General features: G+C 40.1%; 1 long non-coding RNA gene across 1 annotated transcript; it reads right to left on the bottom strand.

Moving 5' to 3' along the window:
- Window positions 1-1,414: 1,414 nt before the first annotated feature.
- LOC118494318 lies at window positions 1,415-21,726 on the bottom strand. The gene is made up of 4 exons (XR_004896434.1): window positions 21,715-21,726; window positions 11,317-11,321; window positions 6,301-6,304; window positions 1,415-1,570 (listed from the first exon to the last, which is right to left on the bottom strand). It is a non-coding gene; the product is annotated as an uncharacterized LOC118494318 (long non-coding RNA).
- Window positions 21,727-23,577: the final 1,851 nt, after the last annotated feature.

Genomic DNA, 23,577 nt, shown 5'->3' with positions numbered 1-23,577 from the left:
TCAGTGGGGAGTTACGAGCCAAGTTGCAGTCTGCTGAATTTTGGGGGCTGCTTTTTGATGGATCTGAGGACATCACAAAAACTGAGCAGGAAATCGTTTACATTGTGTCTGTGTCCAGCAACGGAAAGTTTACTTCGGACTTTATTGGACTGACTGAATTGGGTGCTGACCGAACCGCGCAGGCCATAACAGACGGACTTGTGAGACTTTTCCAGGACACAGGCTTGGATGACTGGACAACAAAGTTGGTCGCTGTGTGCACAGACGGGGCTGCTGTCAACGTAGGTATCTACAACGGCGTTGTGCCAAAACTCCGGCAACTTGCTGCGGTTGGAGACTCCCTTGTGCACATTCTGTGCACCGCACACACACTGGAGAATTGCGCAAAATCAGCTGATCGCAACGTTCCTTACTGTGAGACATTTAATCGCTCTGTGGTAAGATGCTGCAGTTTTATTTACAAAAAGGTGGAGCAAAAAAAAAACTGCTGCACTGAATAAGCTATGTGAAGAAAATGGGATCTCCTTTGTGAAACTGGGTAAGTTTCATAATATCAGATGGTCTGCATGGAGGCATGAAACACTGTTAAAAATATCAAGACTATTAGCAGCCATTAAAATGCAACTGGTTACGAGTGATAACAGTGACTTGCAGCATATCTGCACAGAGCGTTTTTAGTGCTTTCTGTCAAACATGCTTGACATTGGCAACATTTTGAAGACCACATCCATTAGGTTTCAGAAGGAAAAGCTGACCATTGGAGAATGTAAGGATGAACTCATGGTGGCCATTGGACAGTTCACACTTCTGCTTGATGGTGAAAGCCACAGGGCACACACTGTTTCTAATGCTGATGCTGACAGAGACAAGACACACTTACTCAGGGGGTTAATTGAAGAGTTTGAAATCAGATATGACTCCCTCAAGTCATGTGATCATTTCTTAGTATTTGATCCTTCAACATGGCCTCAAGAATGCAAGACCTCCACAGTTTTGGCAACAACAGTTTGCAGCATTCTCAAGAAATATGAGGCCACCTTGCAACTTGACAAAGATACCACTGTGACAGAATGGATGCGCTTAAAGCAGGCAGGAAAACGCCTGGGAGCCTCTTCTGTGTATGACTTGGTCCAAATAGTAAATACAAGTAACCCAGATGCTTACTCCAACATCAACAAGGTGGTTAAGCTGTCTCTTACACTGCCTTTAAGCAGTGCAGCTTGTGAGAGGGGATTCTCACATCTCAACATAATAAAAACCAAGTACAGATCTTGTCTGTCACATGCTCGTCTCTCAGCCCTGATGCACATTCACCTGTCAAAGCAGACCACAGAGACATTTGACCCAAAGCCTGCTGTTGACCTGTGGATGGAGACAGCTAATCAGAGGCTCAACCAAGATCTTCATCATCTACCATGCAGGAAGCTGAAGCAGAGGACAGTGGTGCCGGCACTGAGGAGGACAGTGAGGAAGACTGCACTTATTAAGACCACGCTACATATGGGATGAGTACCAGTCACCATCTGCTGGTACTCACCTGAGTAACTCACTGAAAAAGTTATGTGCACCCCTGGTTATGACAGGTAACATGTTGGTGGAAAGTGGTGTCAAATGTTAGGGTTGGAATAGATATTTAACATATACACTAAAATCTTCTTTAACCCATAATATTTGTAGTGACCATCGCGGGAAGAGAAGGGAACGGATGAGATGATTTATTATTCACAAGTACATACTTTACTCATTATTTTACAGCAGCAGTAATTAGTTAACCCTTATATTGATTTATGTTACTCACTTCAGTTTGGTCAAAAGGTGCCTTCCAAAAACTCCAAAGCCTCCACAGACAGATCGCAGAGGAAGAAAATGAGACTTTGTGGTTTAACAAGCAGCCAGCCTACAGTTTGGAGCTTTTCAATGACCATTGCCAGCTAGCTTAGCGCCATTGGCCGCATGCAGCACTACAAAAAGGTTATGTCTAGACGTAAGCTTAGATTTGCAACAAAAAAAACTTGCGAGACTCGCTGCCTGACGACCTATCCTTCAATCCATCGTCATCAATGCCTAACCTCAGCGAACAAATGGACCGCTCCCGATATATCAAAATAAATGTAGTGTTACTGGGATTAGTAAAGGTAATATAAATAAGACACCACCTGTTCCTGAAAAAGGATTCAAATGACTGTAACCTGTTACTCAGTAACGCATTAATATCCAACACAACCTCGTTCTCTCAAACTGCTGCAGGTCAAATGTTCAACAGTCTTTTTTTGAAGGGCAAACAGAAAAATGCACACATTACATGCAAATCATTTAGGCTTGCCAATTTGCTGAATACTGAATGAAACCAAGCTGTGAATGTTGGGGGAAGGAAGGAAAGGGGTCTGGTCTTTGTGCGCATATTATTGTAGTGTTGCCCACAGTTGCCCTTTTGTGGGGGAGTATGGACTATGTTGAAGGAGAACCAAATCTACTTTAACAAGCACAAACCTACATTGAGGTTGCACAGGATTTCAAGCTGCTCCCGTTGTGAACATGCTCCGGCCCTCACCTATGTTGCCAGGTCCATCTGTTGCTTCCGCTCTGAGCTATTCACATCTCTCCACCACATACCTCATAAGGCTAACGTGCCAAACGTGTGTACAGCGCACCCATCTGCCTCTCCCGAGGGAGACAAGGTAAGAATGGACGAAACTAAGTCAGGTGGGTTGCTAGCAGGCTAGATCCTGTTTGTCAGGGTGGAGAAACAAAAATTCTCCTTGCTCTTCCAAGTCATTTTAATCGCCTTCTTTTGCCAAGATGCACAGCCGGCCCGTCCTGTGATTGACTTGGACCACAGCCAGCTTCAATACAATTTGTAGCATAAATGCTAAATCGATGGGTCATTACACTAATGAAATGACATGACAGAGGGACATGATACTGCAGTAAAATCAAGGTTCTTCATAGCTTCTGGCCATGGTTGGGTGCCAAGATTCTAAAATGTTTAAGAAATGCTAAATCAGTGAAATTCTTGGAAGTTGATGGTGAAAATGGCATTGAATCCAGCTTGTGGCAATTTCATTGTCACTTAATGCGTAATATGTCTCCTCACATTGCACACACAACAACTAAACAAACTGACTGATTCCTGGTTCGCCTTCCCATGAAAGCCCATATTAACATCTGGTATCACAGTTGAGAAATACCAAATCACTCCACACTTATGGACTAGGGAAAGAACACAGATTATATGATATGAAGGGTATTTTCATAGTTATTCCAACTAAGGAAGAGTAAAACCCTTGGGCATTTTGGAAGTATAATCTGCCCACCCATTTAAAGATGTCTGAACTCCTAATTCATCCTACAGTCACAATTCACATCCTCCCAGGAACCTTGAAGACTCGCTCAGACTCCTTTTTTTTCTTTTACCTTGAACATTTTTCACTGTATTCCCTTTACTACCACCATGAAGATGAAAGAAGAAAAAGTGATACAAAAAAATAAAAATATTTGCATATGCACTGTTTGTGTATGTAGCACTGGTGTTTGTGTATGTTGTAGAGAGGACCAGAGAGGGGGAGATGAGAGAGAGAGAGAGACTGTAACAGAGAAAGAGACGGAGAAAGAGATGAGATTTGTGATCTCATCTGTTCACCCGAGGCGTCTCTCCAGAGCGGCCTTTTACCTTCGTCAATCATCTCCATGGAGGCATCTTAAAACTTAGATGGATGGGGAGCTCTGATGCATTTCAAATAATGCCTGTAATACAGAGAGAATGTGGACAGAAGCCGCTCACCTTGTGTTGGGCCTGATTACAGGACAAAATAACACTTGTCTCTTGGTTAAAGCTGGAGTGTGGAACTTTTACATATCAATGAACGTCTGTTACATTCAAGCCATTGCCCAACAATTTAACACAATGCTGATTAAGCCTATCAACGGCAGGGAAAGCTCTCTGTATTTTTCAGTACCCAGTACCGGAGTATTGGTGTCTGGTGTCTGTGGCGACATTCCCATGCTGGCACACTGTAACTATGCAAATACAGCTTGTACAGCAAATACAATTTGTACTCCAAAAGACCGTTCACAAAGTACCTGTATTTCCTGTATTACCTTGACAGACTACAGCGATGCAGATTAATTAATTAATTAATTAATTCTATTGTTTCTGTAATTACTCTCACTGCCGGGAGGGGGGGGGGGGCTCTTCAGCTTTAAGCAACCGGTAGCACTACTGGCTATTTGGAACCAGTGGTGGAAGAAGTATTCAGATCTTTTTCTTAAGTAAAAGTAACGATACAACAGTGTAGAAATACAAGTAAAAGTCCTGCATTGAAAATCTTAAGTAAAAGAAATAAAGCATTAGAAGAAGTGAAAGTATTTGCAGAATGGCCCATTTCAGAATAATTATGTTATTGGATTAGAAGTAGTGATGCATTAATGTGTATATCACTTTGATGTTGTAGCTTGTGAAGGTAGAGCTAATTTCAATTACTTTATATATATATATATATATATGGCTGGGTAGCTTAATCTATAACAATATATCATATTACATATGTTATCATGAGATGCATGGGTTGTCCATGTACCAGTCATAGGCTATAGGCTGTTACATTAAACCATGATCCTTTATTACTTTACATTATTATATCTCAGTTACGCGTTAAAAAAAAGTAAAAATGTGCCAGTGGTTGTTCTAAATAAATTGCCTTTCCTGCTGCATCAAAAATAATAATTACGTGCAAAGATTATTATGGCATTAACAAAAAGTTCTGTAACTGTTCTGAGTGAAAACAGAGCACTGGGAGGTTTACAGCCGATTGTTTACCACCACCAAACCAGGTTGAGGCATGATGCATCAGAAAAGAAACACTGCCGGATGTACCCAGTCTCGTGGAAGAATAATAAAATACAGCATGAGGAGACCATTGTGTAAGATATTCTTAATGTACAAAATGTAGACTCTAACGTAATGTGTTGCTTAAGGATGGATACACCAGCAAACTGTATGAAAAATCTATATTCTAAAAGGGAGGGGAGAGTAGCTGCTTTTCTGTCTGTTTTGGCAGATGGCTCTGGACGATGCCCTTGTCTGCTTCTCTCCAAGAACAAGGTCTCTGTCTTGCATTCTCGCCTTCCAGCAAACAAACAAAGCTAATGTAATTCTCATCTTCCTTAAAGCCTGATCAGAGCAAGTCAGGGTCAGTAGGACCAGACAGAAAAAATACATGCGGTGTATCATTAGCATCACAATGGCTCTCTGCAGGATTAGTCGGGTTGTTTTCACTGCATTTTCCCAGCCAAGACCAACTTTAACACCCAGCTTTGTTCCTCACCGGAGGGATGTGGAAAAGAGAATTCAATGTACTCTCCTCTGTTTTCCTGACACTTTATGAGAACTTCAACAAGTCTTGTCTTTTGGCTGAGGGCCTGTACAGCACTTACTTTGTCAGCATAATTCACTGCCATTAGAACAGGCGATATAAAAGGGCACCCAAGGCTAATTCTAGAGGACAAGAAGTGCTTTCACTCAATCTTCCTGCGGCACAAAAAAAGGAACCATGCAGTCCCAAAGAGTATCCTGAGTCGGTGCAGTACACCGTATACATTTTCTCCTGTAAGAAAAAAAAATAAAAAAAATAAACTCACCTCTTTTCTTTTTATCAGTCTCGTGTAAAATAAAATAGATGGCTGTCTAATGTTAGTGGCAGGTAAAAAAGCTATCACCAGGAAGTGGCTGAAAACGGAGGTACCTAAAATGGAGGATTGGGTCGAAGTAATATATAACATTTACAGGATGGAAAAGCTGACTTTCTTAGTTAGACTAGAATCAGATAAATTTAAGAATTTCTGGAGTAATTGGATTGATTTTGTAACACCATTGAGAACAGACTTTATTTGGTAAAAACTTTGTATCTTATGGATCCCCTTGGTTCTTGCTACAAATTTTGACTGTTCAATTGTTCATAAGATTATGTTCGGCATTATCCTTCACCAGGAGAGAAAGGTCTTTACAAGAGGGGAATGAAAATGTGGTCTGAAGTGAAAAATGTACTCATTTCGAGTTTACTGAGTTTTGTGTTTAGCTGTGAATTTTTGTCTATTTGTGTGTTTGATCCCTGTTGTGAAATATTTGTAAGTTTTGTATATGTGGAAAACATATATGTGAGATGTTAAATGCTAATGGGACAAATGAATGGAATCAATTAAAACAAAGAAAATAAAAAAAAAAGAAAATAGATGGCTGTCATTGATGGCAGCTTTTTCTGAAAGTCCGTCATTAAGAAAGTGTGACTGGCAGCACTGAAAAACTATGCTGTCTTTTAGTCAGTGAGCACTACAAAAGGTATTATTATTTGTATTCAGGAATTCAACTGTATGTCATGTAAACCCGAAAATACAAATAAAAAATCATTAAAATCATGAACTCAAGTGTCTTTATGAAACAAACAAAACAAACACAATGACGCTTTAACATCAGCAACATCCTAAAGGTGCAATTGTTTTGTTTTGTTTTTTTGCATAGGCCAAGAATGGACTCATATTTATACATGTAACATCCATGAACTGTAGGAATTCTTGCTTCTCAAAGTGCTAGAAGTGAGCAAAAAAGCTCGGTAATTTATATACAGTACATATATATTAAGTCCATGGATCCCTTCCTTCTGATGTTTAGCCCCATAAGAAATGGGGAGATTTCTTGGCATTTAAACAGTAACAGTTCCAAATAAATGTACCCATCTCCTTGTCTGCTAAAATACTAAATTGCTCTAAGTATTTTGAGAGTAAATCCCTTAGATTGGAAGAAAACAGTTTGTGATTGTGCCTGATTATATACAATATATAGTGTACTTTTTTCTCTCTGATACGTATTATTTTGCCATGAACAGGATAAGTGGTTTAGAAGACGGACATATTTTGTTAAAACTGCTATGAAAAAAAACTCTGTAATGGTTCAATGAGTTTTTAATAGTTCATCTGAGCCAAGGATTTTGATAGAAGAAAAACCAGGCCAGCATCTGTGGTAAGAATGAGCGAGAATATATAACCAATCTACAAATACACACAGAGATATACACACTCAAAAGTAAGAACACAATACTTGATACTTGGCAGATAAAATCAATAACCAGTGAGAAGATAGCTGATACAAATGTTTTGCATGCAGCGGCAGTTGCATTAATAATGGAAGACTAGATATCCCATTAGCAGTCACATTTCAAGCTTCTCACAATTTTTTTTTTTTTTTTTTTTTTTTATTTACAACTGAGGTCAGAAACATGGACGTGATACCAGGCAAATTAATCCAATAGGTAAATTGTATTGAATATGAGAGATAAAGAAGGATGCATATTCCGCCAAAACACAGAGAAAGTAAAAATGTGCTACAGTGATAAAAATCACTGATGGAGAAAGATAGGGCATTTCTCAAGATATGAAAGAAATTACTTTTGAGCAATTAATTCTCTGTGGAGATGTGGTTCTGAGCTGTTAGGTGCCTGATCTTTGTGATGATGATGATCATCTAATCATTTGAGTGTTTATAAAATGCTAATAAAACTATTTTTGGATAAGATGATGTGGATTAATGATGGCTCCCCGTGTCCAGGAGCCATAGCTCCATTTGTGACTTCCGCATTCCGTACATTACTGCGTGACTGGGACACATCACGTTCCCTACACAAACTAGGGCTGTCAATCTTCACTGGTCTCACGATTCAATTCGATTACGATTATCCTGTCAACGATTCAAATCGATATCCTCGATGCATCCCAATGCATCACCTCCTCAATATTATTATATATTGCTACACATGGTTTTCATCAACAAATTCAAGCAGATTAATGTGAACTCCCAATTTTCATTGCATCTGCTCTTAAGAAAGACACTTCCTGAATATAGTGGCGTCTGAACACAGCAGACAACAGACAAAAGGCACACACAAAAAAAGCAGCCAGCGGAAAATCAACAAGTAACATCATTAGGCAATAATCAATTATGGTCTGTCACTGCGCTGATGCAGAATCATCCAGGGGTCCGTTTCAGAAAGCAGGTTTAGTGAAAACTCTGAGTTTGTTAACCAGCGGAAAATCAACAAGTAACATCATTAGGCAATAATCAATTATGGTCTGTCACTGCGCTGATGCAGAATCATCCAGGGGTCCGTTTCAGAAAGCAGGTTTAGTGAAAACTCTGAGTTTGTTAACCCTAAGATGAGAAACTCTGGGTTTTCCGTTTCAGAAAGAGAGGTAACTTAACCTCAGAGTCAGTTACTATGGTAACTGAGTCTGTGAACCTAACCTGGTCGGGAGCAGGTTTTCTTCAAGAAACTCAAGGTTTCTTCTCTCTCATTTCCTCATTCATTCATTTATTCAGTCTGTTATCAGGCGCATTTTAATGCAGTTTGTTATCTGCATGAATAAAAAAACGTATTGGTTTATGTTAGGCAGATTACAAAACGTTTTTTTCTCAAACATGTCATGTCCTTTTGTCCACGATCCCGTCGTTGAAAAAGCTGTATTAATTCACAGAGTTTATGTCGGGAGTTTGAGTCCCGACTAAATGTATTTTAATTTCCACATAACTGATTTGAGAAGTATTTTTTTCACAGTCCATTAGATATGTAGATACTTTATCCATCCTCATATCACTAACATCCACCATCGTGGACACGCTTTAACATCCCAGCAGATTCTTTGTGTCGTTTTCTTTATTGGTGATGCGGATCATACTGTAATAGTAAAGCCACAGTATGCAGAGCCGTCAGAAAAGTGTGACTCGCTCTGAAACGTTTTTTAAACGTTTTTTGTAGTGTTCCCTGGACACAAACCAGTGAGAGCAATAAAAAGAAATAAATGATTATAAATTATAGTTCTGTTAATGATCATGGTGCTGCAGCCTCAGAATGGATGTAGTAGTAGCTTACTTTTTCGCCCGCAGGATTGCACCCAAATGAAATTATAGGTGTAATACAATTCCAGTTTTCACCAGTAATATTATAAGTCAACTGTGATTAAATATGAAATTAATGCATTGTCAATGCTTATGCATTGACTCGAGCAGCAATTTTCTCCCACAACAATTCTCTCTTGCAGCAGCAGCAGCCTGTCTTGCTTTTTTAACGAAATATATGTTCAAACTTGCTGTATGTGCGCATGAGTATTTCCACCGACCCGTTTGTTTGTGGTTGTTACCATGGTGAATCGTAGTATCATGGCTCCATTCATGCTGCCTTTTTATTGTGGTGGTGCACGCGCGTGAACATACTCGGAGTTGATTGAACCAACTCATATCAGCTGTTCTGAAACCGAAAACTCAGAGTTTCCCATCTCAGGGTAAATCAACTCAGAGTTCAGGGTTAGACTCAGAGTTTGTTAAACCTTCTACCTGAAACGGACCCCAGGTCTGCATCGCGATGCAATGATTAATTTCAACGCCCCTAACACAAACACTTGGAAAAACTGGTATTTTGGTGATCCTACAGATGTCTACTGTCTGTTTGAAATGATAAAATGTTTGCGTGGTGCAAAAACCAACGGTTTAATCGTACACTTCCACAGACTGTAATGCTCCACTCTGCTCTTCTCCACCGGTCCTTTTCCTGCTAAGTTTCAACGTCTAGCAAGTCAAAACATCTGCTGTGAAAAAGGTCCATTTGTATTGCCCAATGCTAATTTGTTCATGTTAATCTTCATCCTGGACTATACATCTGCCCATGCACATATTATTTGCACATTCTGCACTCAACCCATTCAGCCTCTTTTTCCTTATGCAACAGTTGTTTTTTAATGTATAGCTTTGTTTCTGTATCCATGGTTTATTTCATATTAATGTTTAACATGTTTATGTATGCACCATTCACCATACTGTAAGTAATGGTGACGTCTTGTGGCAATAAACCCTTTTCTGATTCTGATATCCACTCATATCTTCTTTACATAAACCTTTTTTAAACCTTTTACAGCAGATACTTGAACTTGTCATAGCAGGAAAAGCACAAGTGGAAATAATACTGTTAACGTTGCTTAGTAAGCCAGGCAGGTGTGAGCATGCACAATAGAGTGCTGATCGGGCCGCATTTTTCTGTCCGAGCCCGGCCTACGTCCGACAGAGCAGTAACCAAACCCGACCAGAGCCCAACAGGCATTAAGATATTTCTGTCCGAGCCTGACCCGAGCCCGACAGTTAAAATCTCTTTTTTTTCGCATACTAATGACACATGTACGTTTGTTTGTGTGGAAAGCCCGCTTTTATTAAGCAACTGTAGGAAGGCATTCGGCAATGTCAACAGATGAGCGCATTAGCGCACACGGGGCAACAAGCGCACGTTAATATGCCGTTTAATTTAAAATGTTCAATGTGTTAAACTTTCCTGATTGCTTCGTTTCCGACAGTCGTCAGAAAACCAGGGGTGACTTTATAAAATGAATAACGCCGGGGTTAAAATCCCGTTTCTGGTGAGCAAATGAATGAACTTGGCTTTCAGGCTGGGGTTTATTTTGGACACTGCACACACTGTGTACAAAACTACAAACCTCCAACTCATCTACACGTCTGCTTCCTCTTTCTCTCTCTTCTGCCCACTTTCCACACACACACACACACACACACACACTGAGCTCTCTTAAAGGAGCCGCAGCACCATTTTACAACAAATGCCTTATTGCGCTGATGTGACCTAGCCCGACCCGAATCCGAACATCATTTCTAAATATCTGTCCGAACCCGGCCAGGCCCGTCGGGCTCATGTCGGGTAGCCGCACTCTAATGCACAATACCTGGACCCTTAAACGGACACGTCTAAATGGAATGCAGCCATCAATTAATGTTACAAATCACTGCTGTGCTTTTTCGACAATGGCATAGCCTACTAACTTTGTATGAACACCCTGAACACATCTTTGCCTTGCCTGTAGTCTGACTAGTTTCAATCAATTCAGCATTGCACACTGAACGTTATCTCCCAGTGTGTTTTATTGTCTTTATTACCATCTCTCAGTCATTTGAGGCATCGTTTCTCTCGTTGCCTGGTGTGGATTATTACCGCAGAGACTTAGCATGTGGTTATTTGTGTTTGTAGGCGCATCACTGGACGCCAGCACACGCAGCAGTCTGGATCGTGGCCTGGTTCAGTTGAGCTGTGGAAAGTGACCTTCTCCACAGTATATTTGACACCAAGCCCCAGTGGCCCAGAGCCCTCGGTTCCAGCTGGAACACAGTGTTGTGCGACAGATGCCACATTAAGCAGCACCCCCCTCCTCGCCGTCAACCTGCTTCCAAAATCCCTCCACTGTCACTTTGCAATGGCCTCTCAGCTGCAACTGGACTGCATCTGTGTGTATGTGTGTGAGGGTCTCAAAGGCTAAGGCCATCAAAGTCATATTGGACATGTGGGCACATGTTTACACTTAAAACACTTATACAGGCTCTCCGAACAGTTCTCTCTCTCTCTCTGAAGTGCTGATGTTTTCCCTCATCCCATCCAGACTGAAATGATCCGTGTACACTTTAGGAGATAATGGTGAGATAAATTTGTTTCAGTGCGGTTGTGTTTCATCTGAGAGCTACCCTACATTATACAATTATCTTTTATTACAAAACAATAAAGCTGTACTTTGATAACATCATAGTACCTTCAAGAGACAAATTTAAAACTGTTTTTCTCTTGGCTGACCAAAACGTATTTTTATTGCAATACCCTCCACAAATGACCTTCCTTCTTAGTAAAATACCATACTCTATCAGGCTATTTAAGTGGATTATCTTTACTGTAGCCATGACACTTCAATTCAAAGCCCAAAGCCAACTTTTGAGATGAACCTGTAAAGATTTCAGTTAGAATATCCTTGGACAGATCTATACTTCTGTTTAGAAGTGAGCTGTGGAAAACCGAAAGAAACATTTCTCTCTGTGGATACTAATTATTGTATTTGAGTTGTACTCTGGCTGTCTTATAGCAATAGGCAGGAGAGCACTACACACAAACTGAGGAATAATATTGATTTTCTCCGGTTTGCAAGTCACACATCAACCCAAACAGTTGTTCCAGAAGTTTTATTTACTCCCCGTTCAATGTCTCAGATACTCTCTTCAACCTTTTGAGTTTCCTCTGCTTGACAGATACTCAAAGGCACACAAACACCCATTCACACATATGCTCATAAAATACACACATATAAAAGATTCCAACTAAAGTTTAATTTAGGGTTTTAAAATATTTAAAAGGCTGCATTTCATTAGTTTTTCAAAATGCCCTCCTTCAAATGCCCAGGTTCAAGTTTCTTTTTTTTATTTATTTGTAGGGCAGCAGTTAGAAAAAAACTATTTTGTTCATTCTGATTTCCTGATCTGCTGTGTGTTATGAGTAGTCTTAAGGAAGTGTGAAATGTCAGGAACAGACATGCAGTATTATTAGCTGGGAGAGCGGCTAACACCCAGAGCCAACCGTGCAGTGTGATTAGGCTTGCCCCCGCAGTTCAAAACAGATGCTCTTCACCAGCACGGGCAGCATGGAAGAGCCTGAGGCAGGCAGCTATTTTGGGTAAATTAGTAAAGACAACAGTTGCTCCCCCAGGTTGATGCTGCCATGCTGAGGTGCAGTGCAAGGCGACAGAGTGGAAAACACAGACTCAACCTGGGCAGCGCGGCCCCGCAGGCGTTTGTCATTTGGAGGCGCTCCAGCCGACAGGTGGCTGCTGTGGTCGACTGCTCCCCATGCACCTTATCCAGGTAATTAGCCATTCAGCTCGGGCACGCAGGAGAAGAGGGAAGTCATTGACAGAAACCGGTATAATGAAGACAGGCCAGCTGCTGAGACATTATTTTTGCACATTTCTTATCTTCTTACTCCTGAGTATGTCACTCACTGCTCAATGAGTGGACCTCTACTTTTACTTCTTACAGCTAGGTAAGTACTGTTACAGTTAAATGACTGAGATTCTTCATTTATATACAAGTTAGTCTCGCTTTGCCAGACCTTCCTCCACAGCGCTGCGGAGGAGGGTCTGGCTAGTTCGCACAGCATTCCGGGATGGGAGAAAAACGTGCTCTGGTTTATTGGCATTTCTTTAAACCAATCACAATCGTCTTGGTCGGCGCTAAGTGCCGTACAGAGCCATGGTGCCACTGCAAAATAGCCTCGGGAAGGAACTCGTTTTGGTGGAACTTGTGTACGTTCAAAAGTTGTTTTAGTCGTGCAACAGAAAACTCAGATTGGACAATCTCCATAGACAGTATGGGAATTCCACATTGCACGGCGTTCGACTAGTCATGACTAGTTGATGGTTTTCAAGATGGCTCCCGCAAGTAAACATGAACGCGACTGTCTTTATAATCTATCTTTTTAATTAACTATTTGTACACTTACAACGTTCTCAATGCTTCGGTTCACATTTAGGGACCCTAATTATGCTAACGTTAAAGTGTGGTGATGTTTCGAGCCTTTTTAGTGGTATTAAATAGCGATTTAATTTGAGTGTCCCCATGCCCTACATACTAGCATTGTAAGCTAACCATCGGTCCGTGGTAGCCTCGTTAAAGCTCCAAACTCATTCGATTAGCATGAAAACATGTCCCAGAGAGCGACAGAGTAGGTACACAACAGTTAATAACCCCTAGGTTCGTTTTGGCGCCTGGGTAGCTTACCTGGTAGAGCGCATGCCCATATATAGAGGTTTACTCCTTGACGCAGCGGCCACAAGTTTGACTCCTTTCCCCCTCTCGCTCCCCTTTCATGTCTTCAGCTGTCCTATGAAATAAAGCCCTAAAATGCCCCAAAAAAAAAAAATTTAAACCATAGTCCTCATAAATCGACCAGAGTTTAGAATTCCAACACAAAGAAAGCGGAAAGTAACGGACATCCGGCCAAAAGGAGTGTCATCCGGCCGAAATTTTCGGCTGCAATGGAGCAATCCCGGAGGCGGAACGTCGTAGATATGGACTATATACAAGTTAGTTGTGGAGGGGATAGGGGAACTTCACACACACTCATTTTCTACATCAAAGTTTGTTTACAGGTCTTAAGGAGTACTACTGCAAATGTAAGAAAGACAGATGTTACTAGAGGCAACATGCATTGCAGCTGAAGACGACAAGTTTGAAAATGAAAAGAATCTGCGAGTGTGGAGTTAGAAAGAAGTGAGCTCACTAGACTTCTGTAGCCCACTACCCATCTCTGCTTGAGGCTAGTGTTTCGAGGCTACATTAGCCGCAACTAGCCTAACACACCGCACTGCCAGTGGTCAAGTTGCATTGTTAGAAATGTAGGCACCAGGTTTTGACAAGAAAGAAGAATACATGAAATAAAAAAAGACTATATCTCTGCATGGTACTTTTTTTCTGTCCATCATGAGTAAAATAATGTTACAATAGTGCAATGCTAGGGGGAAGGGGCTTTTGTTGACTTGACTTAGGAAAAGCGCCAATCAAAATTTCAGAGAAGCCAAAACAGTGCACATTTTTAACCAATCCCTTGTTTTCATTGGTATTTTCTTAATGTGATAACTATATGTTCTGCAAATTCTTTTACATTGGTCTTGTCTGTCTTTGCTATTTGCTGTGTTTGTTTTCTTTCTTTCTTAGCACTTTTCATATCACTGCATTTACTTATTTATGTATTCATTGTACAACTCTTTGCCAAATGAGGTCTGTCATGGGATACTGTGACACTCTGTTTCTTTCATGCTTCAATTCACCGCAACTCATGCTTATTGTACCAAATGAAAATCCAAGAGATAAAATACATCAGCCTACAAGCAGTATACTTCCCTGTACTTCAAGGAGAGAGAAGTTCAGCCAATTGATGGGCATCTTTCTCCCAGTGAGAACAGGGCTGTTCCACATCATTATAGGCTTGATTACCATTATGCTATTGTGCTAATATTCAGCCTTGTATACAAATTATATTTAATCTGCCAGTCAAACCCCAGTAACCCCTCCAGTGCTACATGAAAGCTTTGACCTCTACCAACAAGCATATAGACCCAGTAGTGGTGATGAGCTGCCGTTTTCTATTATTCTGATAATGACTTTTTTTATGACTTTTAGCGGTTTGAAGTTTTGTGAATGTGTACGCACGCTGTGGTTGATGGAAGTGGGTAGGTCACTAAATGTTCTTCACAGTCAGAGTTGGAAGTTCTGTGAATGGTCTAGTGGAGAGTTGTGGTTGAGTCAGTCAGTGTTGATTGGCAGTAAATGGGGAAAGGGAACTATGTAAATGGGAACCTGGCCGGTGCTGCTCTGTTGGGAAATCAGGTGGCCATTTGAATATTCAACCCAAGGGCCAGCGCTCTAATTCCTTTCCCCTCAACATGCCACACAAGGAGAAAGGAAGTGACAAAATGGCAAGGGGTGCACAGGCAAGAATTTGCATTTTAATGTGCCTGTCGGAATCACTTTGGATAAGAGCTGGGAGTATGAGAGACCACGCAACCCCACAGGTCGGCACCAAACAACGTATAATAGTCGCAGCCCAGATAACAACATCCTGCGTAAGAGGAAGTTAATGCGAAATAGGAAATAGGGGGAATCAATGTTGTTGAGAGAACAGAATAAGTTTAGATCCTCAAGGCATAAAGCCCCAGATGGGCAAGGTGGAACAAATAAGCTCAATGGTGTTATTTCTCATTTAAAAACATTTCTAACACCAACAACGGAAACCACCACAACCTTGAAAGAACTTTCTCTAAAAGCTCTTATGGTAAACATTGTCATTAATTGTAATGACAGCCTAATTATAAAAATTGTTTTCCTGAAGGACAATCGAATTTTTCACGTCTGGAAAAACTCCCAAAGCAATAACTGTGAGGATGAGATGTTTAAAAGAGCCAAACCATACGAACGCAGATCATTATTCTTTTTCCTTTGCACCTACACTATGCTACTCCTTTGTTGTTGAAGGAGGAGAAGGGAGGAAATGTTATCATAGTCTTTTTTTCATCTCTACAACTCCTAAGAGATAAAGACGGCAATTTAAAAACAGCTGCCTGGGAGTTCATCTTCACACGGTGGCACTCTGTTATTGCTATTTAATGTCCTCAATCACATTGTCATTTGGCACAAGGTGAGGTGAGTATCGAACGCCTTGATTAAATCAGTTCAATTTTATCCCTCGCCGTTACAGAGAGTATCTTTACACGTATCGATGAGTGTGTGTCGCGACCTGGCAGATGCAAGGACACTGAGTGAGTGGCACTCAGACACTTCCACTGTCAGGGGCGGTCAGAGAGCAGACAGCCAGGCAGCAAGGCCAGACATCAGGATGCTATTGAGAAGCCAGAGTCATCCTAGAGGGATGCATCGTTGAGGCTGATTCACCTCATTGTTGGAGCCATTTTGTGCTTTCAAGGTCCTCTGTACAGTACAGCTTAATGAGACTGCAGTCTCCTTGAATTACTAAGCAGCTGCCTCTAACTCTCTCTGTCTCTCCATAGCTTGAATATCTAATTAGGGTTGCACGATACTGACTAAATGTGATTTGGGATATCGATTATGAATATTGCGATATTGATATTAATTTTGATATTTTTAAACATATGTAAAATTACAAAAGTTACAGGAAAACGCATCAAAATAGATTCATAATAAATTAAACAAGTTCTTACAACACAAGGTTTATTTCAACTGACAGTCATATTGGACTGGTACAAAACTTTCGATACAATATTGCGCAATGTGATATCGTGATAACGATACTGAGTCGTTATATCATGCACCCCTACATTTTATTGAATTATGTTAACCTTGGCATGACACTTTCTTTGGACCTTTTTCTATATGTACAGCACACGCACCCTTCGACATCACTGCAGCACAGGGAAGAAGATGGTCAGCAAAAACAACATATGGCCTTAGCAATAAACAAGCTGTTTTTAAATGTCGCCGACTGTCGTTTTGTGCTCCTTTTTTTAAAAATATATAAAGTATCGGTTTAGGAACCAGCACCATTTTAAGAGTATGGTTTTACCACCGGTATTGGAAAAAATCCAAACGATACACAACCCTAGTATGGTTGGTAATATGCATCTTCCATCACTAGGCCACCAGGAAGCCATGCACTCTTCCACATGACTTTGTTGTTCAAATGCACAGAACTTTTCTAACTTCCTCTATTTCCCATTCACTCCATTTTCTAAACCTCCAATAACTTTCATAATTTTTGTTGAGCCTCTCAGTCAGCCTGCCATGCGCTCTCTCTCTCTGGGCCTTCCTTGTCCACTAAACCCTTTACCATTCTGTTGTAATCTGACCCAGCCTTTCTTGCCATTATTGCACTAGCTCTCCCAGATCCGGTCCTAATGCAATTGGAAGAGCTTTTCCACTCTCACTGTTTCCCCATTTTCACTTAATAAACCCCATCTCATTGTTTTTAGGCCACAAACTGAATTTCGCCTCAACTGAATTTAGGTCACAGCTCTGGGCTTTGCAGAAAACAACACCGTTCTAGCTCTATCGCTTTTCAGTGTGGTTTGTTTGTTTGACGCTATAACATGGCACACAGAAGTAAGAGAAATGAAGAGAAAAACAACTAGAACTTTGAAAGAGAAGCTGTGTAGTTGCATCTTTTTTCCGTTTCACCGTTACTTCATGCAATTTGCAATTTAGAATTTCACTTGGAAAGGGTGTGTTTGTCGGTTAATAAACATGGAATGACTGAGCTAGCTTAGCAAAATAATATCCTACTTGATTTGGCTCAATGAGTAGCTGTTATGTATCAATTATAATGTTATTTCTTGCCTTTAGAGTGAGTAAATGAGCTAAGCGAAGAACAGACAAAATAATTATAGCAGAATCGATTCATCATAACTTCCAAGGTTCTTCTTCTCCCCCCGCAGGTCTTGTGTGCAGGGCCATTGGGGATACTTAATGCAGACTTCAGTCGGAGGAGATGAGCCCTCACTGTGCTCCTGAACAATCACTTCCTCGAGGGAAAATGGTTCCTGTGGGTTTAACATGCAGCTGATGGTTCACTTGATTACCTGCAGCTCTCTTCACTTCCACCTCACTGTTTCCCTCCACTCTCTCCTGCTCTCGTTGGTTTCCACCCCCGTTTGACCTTATTGATTTGCCCCAACTCGAGCTCCTGACTCACTCGCCTTTTCTTATTTATTTGCACAGCTAATGTGCAACACAGCTTTGACCCATTGTCCTGACAATGAAGTGGAAACAAGCTGCACTGGCTGAATGAAAAGCACAGCAATTTTGTTTCAATTGCTCTGCAGCAGGGAAAGTGGCCATGTCACAAGGTTAGCCAAGCAACATATTTCTACACTCCCATGCCACACTAACACTAGAGACAGATATGGACAAATAATCAATAGTCCATTTATAAGTATAAATAAAAAATAAATAAAATAAAAAAAGAGAAGATAACAGATCCAGGGCCCTATCTTGCACCCGGTGCAGCGCAAAGCCCAACAAGTGTCTTTGCTAGTTTAAAACCGACACAGTTGTCAATTTACCGTCCTGCACCCACATCGTTTAAACAGCAAATACACCTGCGCCCATCTTTGCCCCCATGGGCGTGCTGGTCTTACAGGGAGGTGTGTTCAGGTGCATTCTTGGCGTATTGCTATCTTGAGGCAGCGGAAAGTGATCGCGCCATTTACCAACAAAAACCTGGTCTAAAGTCAATAACGCAGCATTTCATTGTTATTTTAACAGCGCATTAGTAAAATGCACGCGCACACTATGCTTGTTACACACACTATGCTTGTTACACACACAGGGACGTGCAGCAGCATACAAGCGTGCAAAAGCTTAAAAATAAAAATATTACAATGTGAAATAGTATTATTGTGTATATCTATATATTTTATATTACATGTTATTATGGTTACTGGTGCTTTCACTTCACACACAAGCAGATCAGTTTCTTCTCCTGAAAATCTCTCCTTCCTGCTTAGCAAATCTGCCATCATAATAGCAATGCGCCAAGGTACAAACGCGCCTGGCTTTAAAAGGGAATAGGAGATGACACTCTGATTGGTTTATTGCATGTTACGCCCAAAACACACCTATGCTTAATTTGAACCATGCGACTGGCGCACGGACCCTTTTTTCTGCCGTTAAACTAGCAAAAGTGGATTGTACACGCCATGTGCTTAGATCGTTAAAATAGGGCCCAAAAGGTCTGGAATATGTGCACAGCAAAGTAAAATCAACTCATTTCTATATATGAAAAGTTATCTATATATCCCCAATAACTACCTCCAGTGACCCTGAGCCATCATATCCAAATACAGGAGCTTTGTTTGTCTCTTGCGCCTCCTTTGTTCCAGTTCGGTGCACTACCACCCACACTAGAGGACACTAGAAATTATTTCTGGGATGTTGCACCCTCAGAATGAATGAGGCTCAACTCTCCATGCTGCAACTTTTATTACATCTTTGATTTGGTAATAAAGTATTTTTCCATCCCCTTGCAGTCTCATCTCTCTTTTCCTTTTGTTACTGTGAGAGATCAGCTGATTCTCAGAAAGGTGCAGCCTGCTGATAAACATGTCCTGTCATATTCAAATGTCCAACTCTTGCATTTCACATAACACTTAAGATCTTTAATTTCAAGTGATGTCTAAACAAGACTATTAGAATAATAAAAATAAAGAAATCATAACTAATTCACACTATATCTACTAAGCATATAAGGGTGATGGGGTTGATTAAAAGTTACATTTTTCAGTTATGGTTTAATAATGTTTCATTTCCTGAAAATGTAATAAAATTTGCAATTGATATAAAAAAATATAATAAAACACAATGATGTAATAACTTGGCCAATAAATGTACTGTAAGGACTGATAATTATTTAATGAGAATCACTGTTGACTCCGATAAAAAAAAGAACATTTCATAAAAATGAAATAGACTGCTGTGCCTTCATCGCTCGCTTGTGTAATGTTAGCCATCTTCTGCAACTTTTATTTTCTGATGGTGTCTCATCTAAGATCCACTCTGGTCTAATGGACGATCCTCACAACGACCAATCAGCATGGACGGATTCATTTCACATTGATAGGGACATTAGTTTAATGCATCTTTGCCTACGTACCACTTGCTATCTGCTGTAAATATAATATGTAATATAATATATTCTACATAAAGCCTCGGGTTTACATTTCCAACATTTTGGGGGAAGAATGGCCCACCTGAAAGGTATTTCTTCGGTAAGCATGTTATTACAGTATCAGTCAGGACATTACTATATTATTGATCAAGTTATTACATTATTGAGTTTTATTATATTTTCGATAAGGATGAGTGCAAATTTTATTACATTTTCAGGAAATTACATAATCAGGTGCTATACAGTACCCGCTTTTACTTACTGAGAGTGCAGGCTAATCAACAACAGCACATTGCAAACAATCGGGGGATGACAAAGAAAGGTATGGCAAGAAACAATAACATGTCCAATCTCAAACTAATGCTAAAGGATATCAAAATACATGCACATGACTGCATTAGCCATGTAAGAAATTCAGATTAAAAATGCTGTTGCCTCATTGATTGACTTCCCAGAGCTACTGTTTGGTCCCATGTGACATGTCTCACACTGGCTGTTCCATGACAAAGTGAAACTAAGACACCTGCTTATTATAACAAGTACAGGTACATTTATTTTCTAAGTCAGAAACCTGCAATGTTAGCTGCTTGATGGCTCAGTTATACTGAGTACACCCACTCAGTGTATGACTTAATTAGCTTGCAATTAAAGGCCATACTGTAGCAAGTCATATTGTATATGTTTCACATTATGGCTTTACCTAACACTATAAATGTTTCATTTCATTTTTTTCTCGAATTCCCAGTAGCTTCATCCACAGCCAGGCTATCTTTCCTGGGCTCCAATGTTAAAATCCTCAAGAACAGGTATTTCTCCTATCTTTTCTCTATTTCCTCTTTCTCTCTTGTATCTACCTCTCTATCGGTCTTCAGCTGGTGTGTCAAATTGAAATTAACAGAGGTGATGTGGCGAGTATTCTGTCAGTTCTTCTACCACTCATATTGTGAGCGGCAGATAGGTACTGGCAGAGTTATATTGGAGAATAGGAGCCAAAAAAGTCTGGGAAACATCAGGTGGGCATGACTTCTCATGAATCACATTCTGTTGTATTATTTTTAAAAGGCCTCCATAGAGAAACTCTTGTTTAGGCGTTGAAGGTTTGAACATCAACGCAACGAAAGAAAGGCATCCTGCACCCTTCCATATCTGCTTCTCTTTCTTCAACCAAGGTACAGAAAGGGCTGTAGTTGAAGTTGATATGCCATGGTCTGACCCACCATTTTTGACAGTAGCTGGTTTATTGTCATTGTCATTATCATAAATCTTTCAAACATGTTGGCCAAACTCACCCTATAATTACTTGTGCTTGGCAATCAAATGTCCACTTGGCTGCAGCGGATGCTCATTTGTGACTTTGGCACATGGCTCGCAGTTAAATTGTTTGCCTAATACACTCAAAGAATTACTCCCCATGCAAGTCCAACCTGAACGTTTGGACTGCTCCCAGTTTGAAAGCCAGAGGGCTTTGTTCTATCTTAACTCAAATTCAGTGACAATCGTTGGGGATAAAATATTGGCATTAAAGCCTTCTCTGAGCAGCAGTGTTTGCAGAGAAGGTCCGGTGACTGTAATTACCATCTCAGCCCGACCATGAATTTTATTCCCAGTAAAATGAATAAAACTTCACAAGCTATCCCCAGCTATTAACTCCTTCCTCAGTTACATATATTCTTTAGCTGGTGTGAGACAATCCCCAAATCCAGTTTAACCTCAAGACTTTGAACCATGCATGCATGCATGCATGATTACAACTCTCTTTCTTACTGCTTTTCGAATATATAATCCAGGCATACACTTGGGTATCATACATAAATAAAACATTTAGGCCACTTCCACTATCAATATCTTTTATCAACTGACTTATTGTAAAAAGGGGTCTCACATAGTGGCAAACCCACAGAGAAGTTCAACCAGCTCTACAGAACGTTTTGGACTACAGAAGCTGCAGTAAACACTGTATGCCACCTGGCCAGAACCAAAAAGCAGACAAAGTTAGTGAAACATTCAAGCATCTAGCAGCTGGATAGATACTTGGAGAGTTGGTGGAGAGTAAAATAGAGCTAAAAGTATTTGACTTTTTCTGTGTGTAATGTCAGCCTGATAGACGATAGAGTTATTTCAGCTTGTTGTGGAGATCTTCCCCTAAGTGGCCAAAAACAATGCAGCTTTAATAATAATCCAAATTCGACAAGCTTTACAGGTGACTAGAGACATAAGACATCTCTGAGTGCGTGGTTTTATTCCTAACATAACTGTTTTAAAAAGACAACACAGTTTTTATATTGCAATTAACAAAATAGAAATTGCTACAAAGGGTGTTGTAGTGTTAAAACTATTTGGTGTAAGATTTTTCTTTAAACTGCCACGTTATTAACCATCGAGTAAGGTCACCACGTTATTGTATTTCTGCGTTTCATGTGTCAGACAGGCGAGTCAGAGGCTGGTTGAGAGGCTACCTGCTGGGATGAAGAACCACTGCCCAGCTTTGGCACCAGAGCATAACCATCTGTTGTGTGTCAGTGTAGGTGCAGCTCAGCATCGCGCTGTGCGCTAATGATCATAATTAGATCATGGAAGCAACTAGATCCCTGTGGAGTTCCCTGAAGAACATCTGAATCGTTTTTTGTTTTTTTTTTAAAGAAAGAGTCTTCAAAATTGTCAAGGTCTGTGTGACGTTATCGTGATACTGTGTAGTGGGGTGTTTTCGTGCTTCACTGGCCAGTCGTGACAATATTATTCCAAAATAATAGAAGTTTCCTTAACATGCAGTATTTTAGTGCAATATGTGTAAAATGTTTCACCACATTGTATTCCTGTTTTGTGGAAAATTCTTTGATAAACTACAACAGAAATATACTAATATGTTTTTTGAAATCATATAAATCTTATCAGTATACACTAGTTACAGTCAACGATTCAAAGATGCAGAGGGTAAAAAGTAGGGCTCAACGATTAATCGTTTTCAAATTGAAATGGAGATTTGAAAGAACGTGATTAGCTAATTGTAAAGACTGCAATCAATCAAATGTTTGGTGTAACATTTGGTTTAACGTTTTTGTATTCCTATTTTTATTATTATATTAATGTTTTTGGAATAATGTTACATCTCTCAGATTGTTTACAGAAATGTCCCTTCAGTGGACTTCCAATAAAAAATTTAATTACTTTATTTAACATGATCGTAGAAGGTACAATATGTATTTTAGATGCTGCTATTGAACTAAGGCATATCAGGAATTTCAGTTTACAAGAAAGTACTGACTTTTTTTTTGGAATTGTTTTTGTGTCATAACTTTAGCTTTTGTGATAAATGTTCTGTTTGACTGTTCAATGATACATGTTTATTAAAAGAAAAACACTTGCTGGCAATTCATATCTATGTTCTCATCCTTGCATAGGTATATAGCGCAGTTTTGAGTGTCTCACGTTATAATGCTGCATGACATGTTTTATCTGTTACACACTGAATATTGAACTTTTGCTAAACTTTTGCGTAACGAATCGTAATCGCAATATCAGGCAGAAA

The sequence above is a fragment of the Sander lucioperca genome, chromosome 22 (genome assembly GCF_008315115.2).
Source record: "Sander lucioperca isolate FBNREF2018 chromosome 22, SLUC_FBN_1.2, whole genome shotgun sequence".
NCBI lineage: Eukaryota > Metazoa > Chordata > Actinopteri > Perciformes > Percidae > Sander > Sander lucioperca.
The sequence above is the reverse complement of the archived record's forward strand: the minus strand, read 5'-3'. Positions and strand labels throughout refer to the sequence as shown.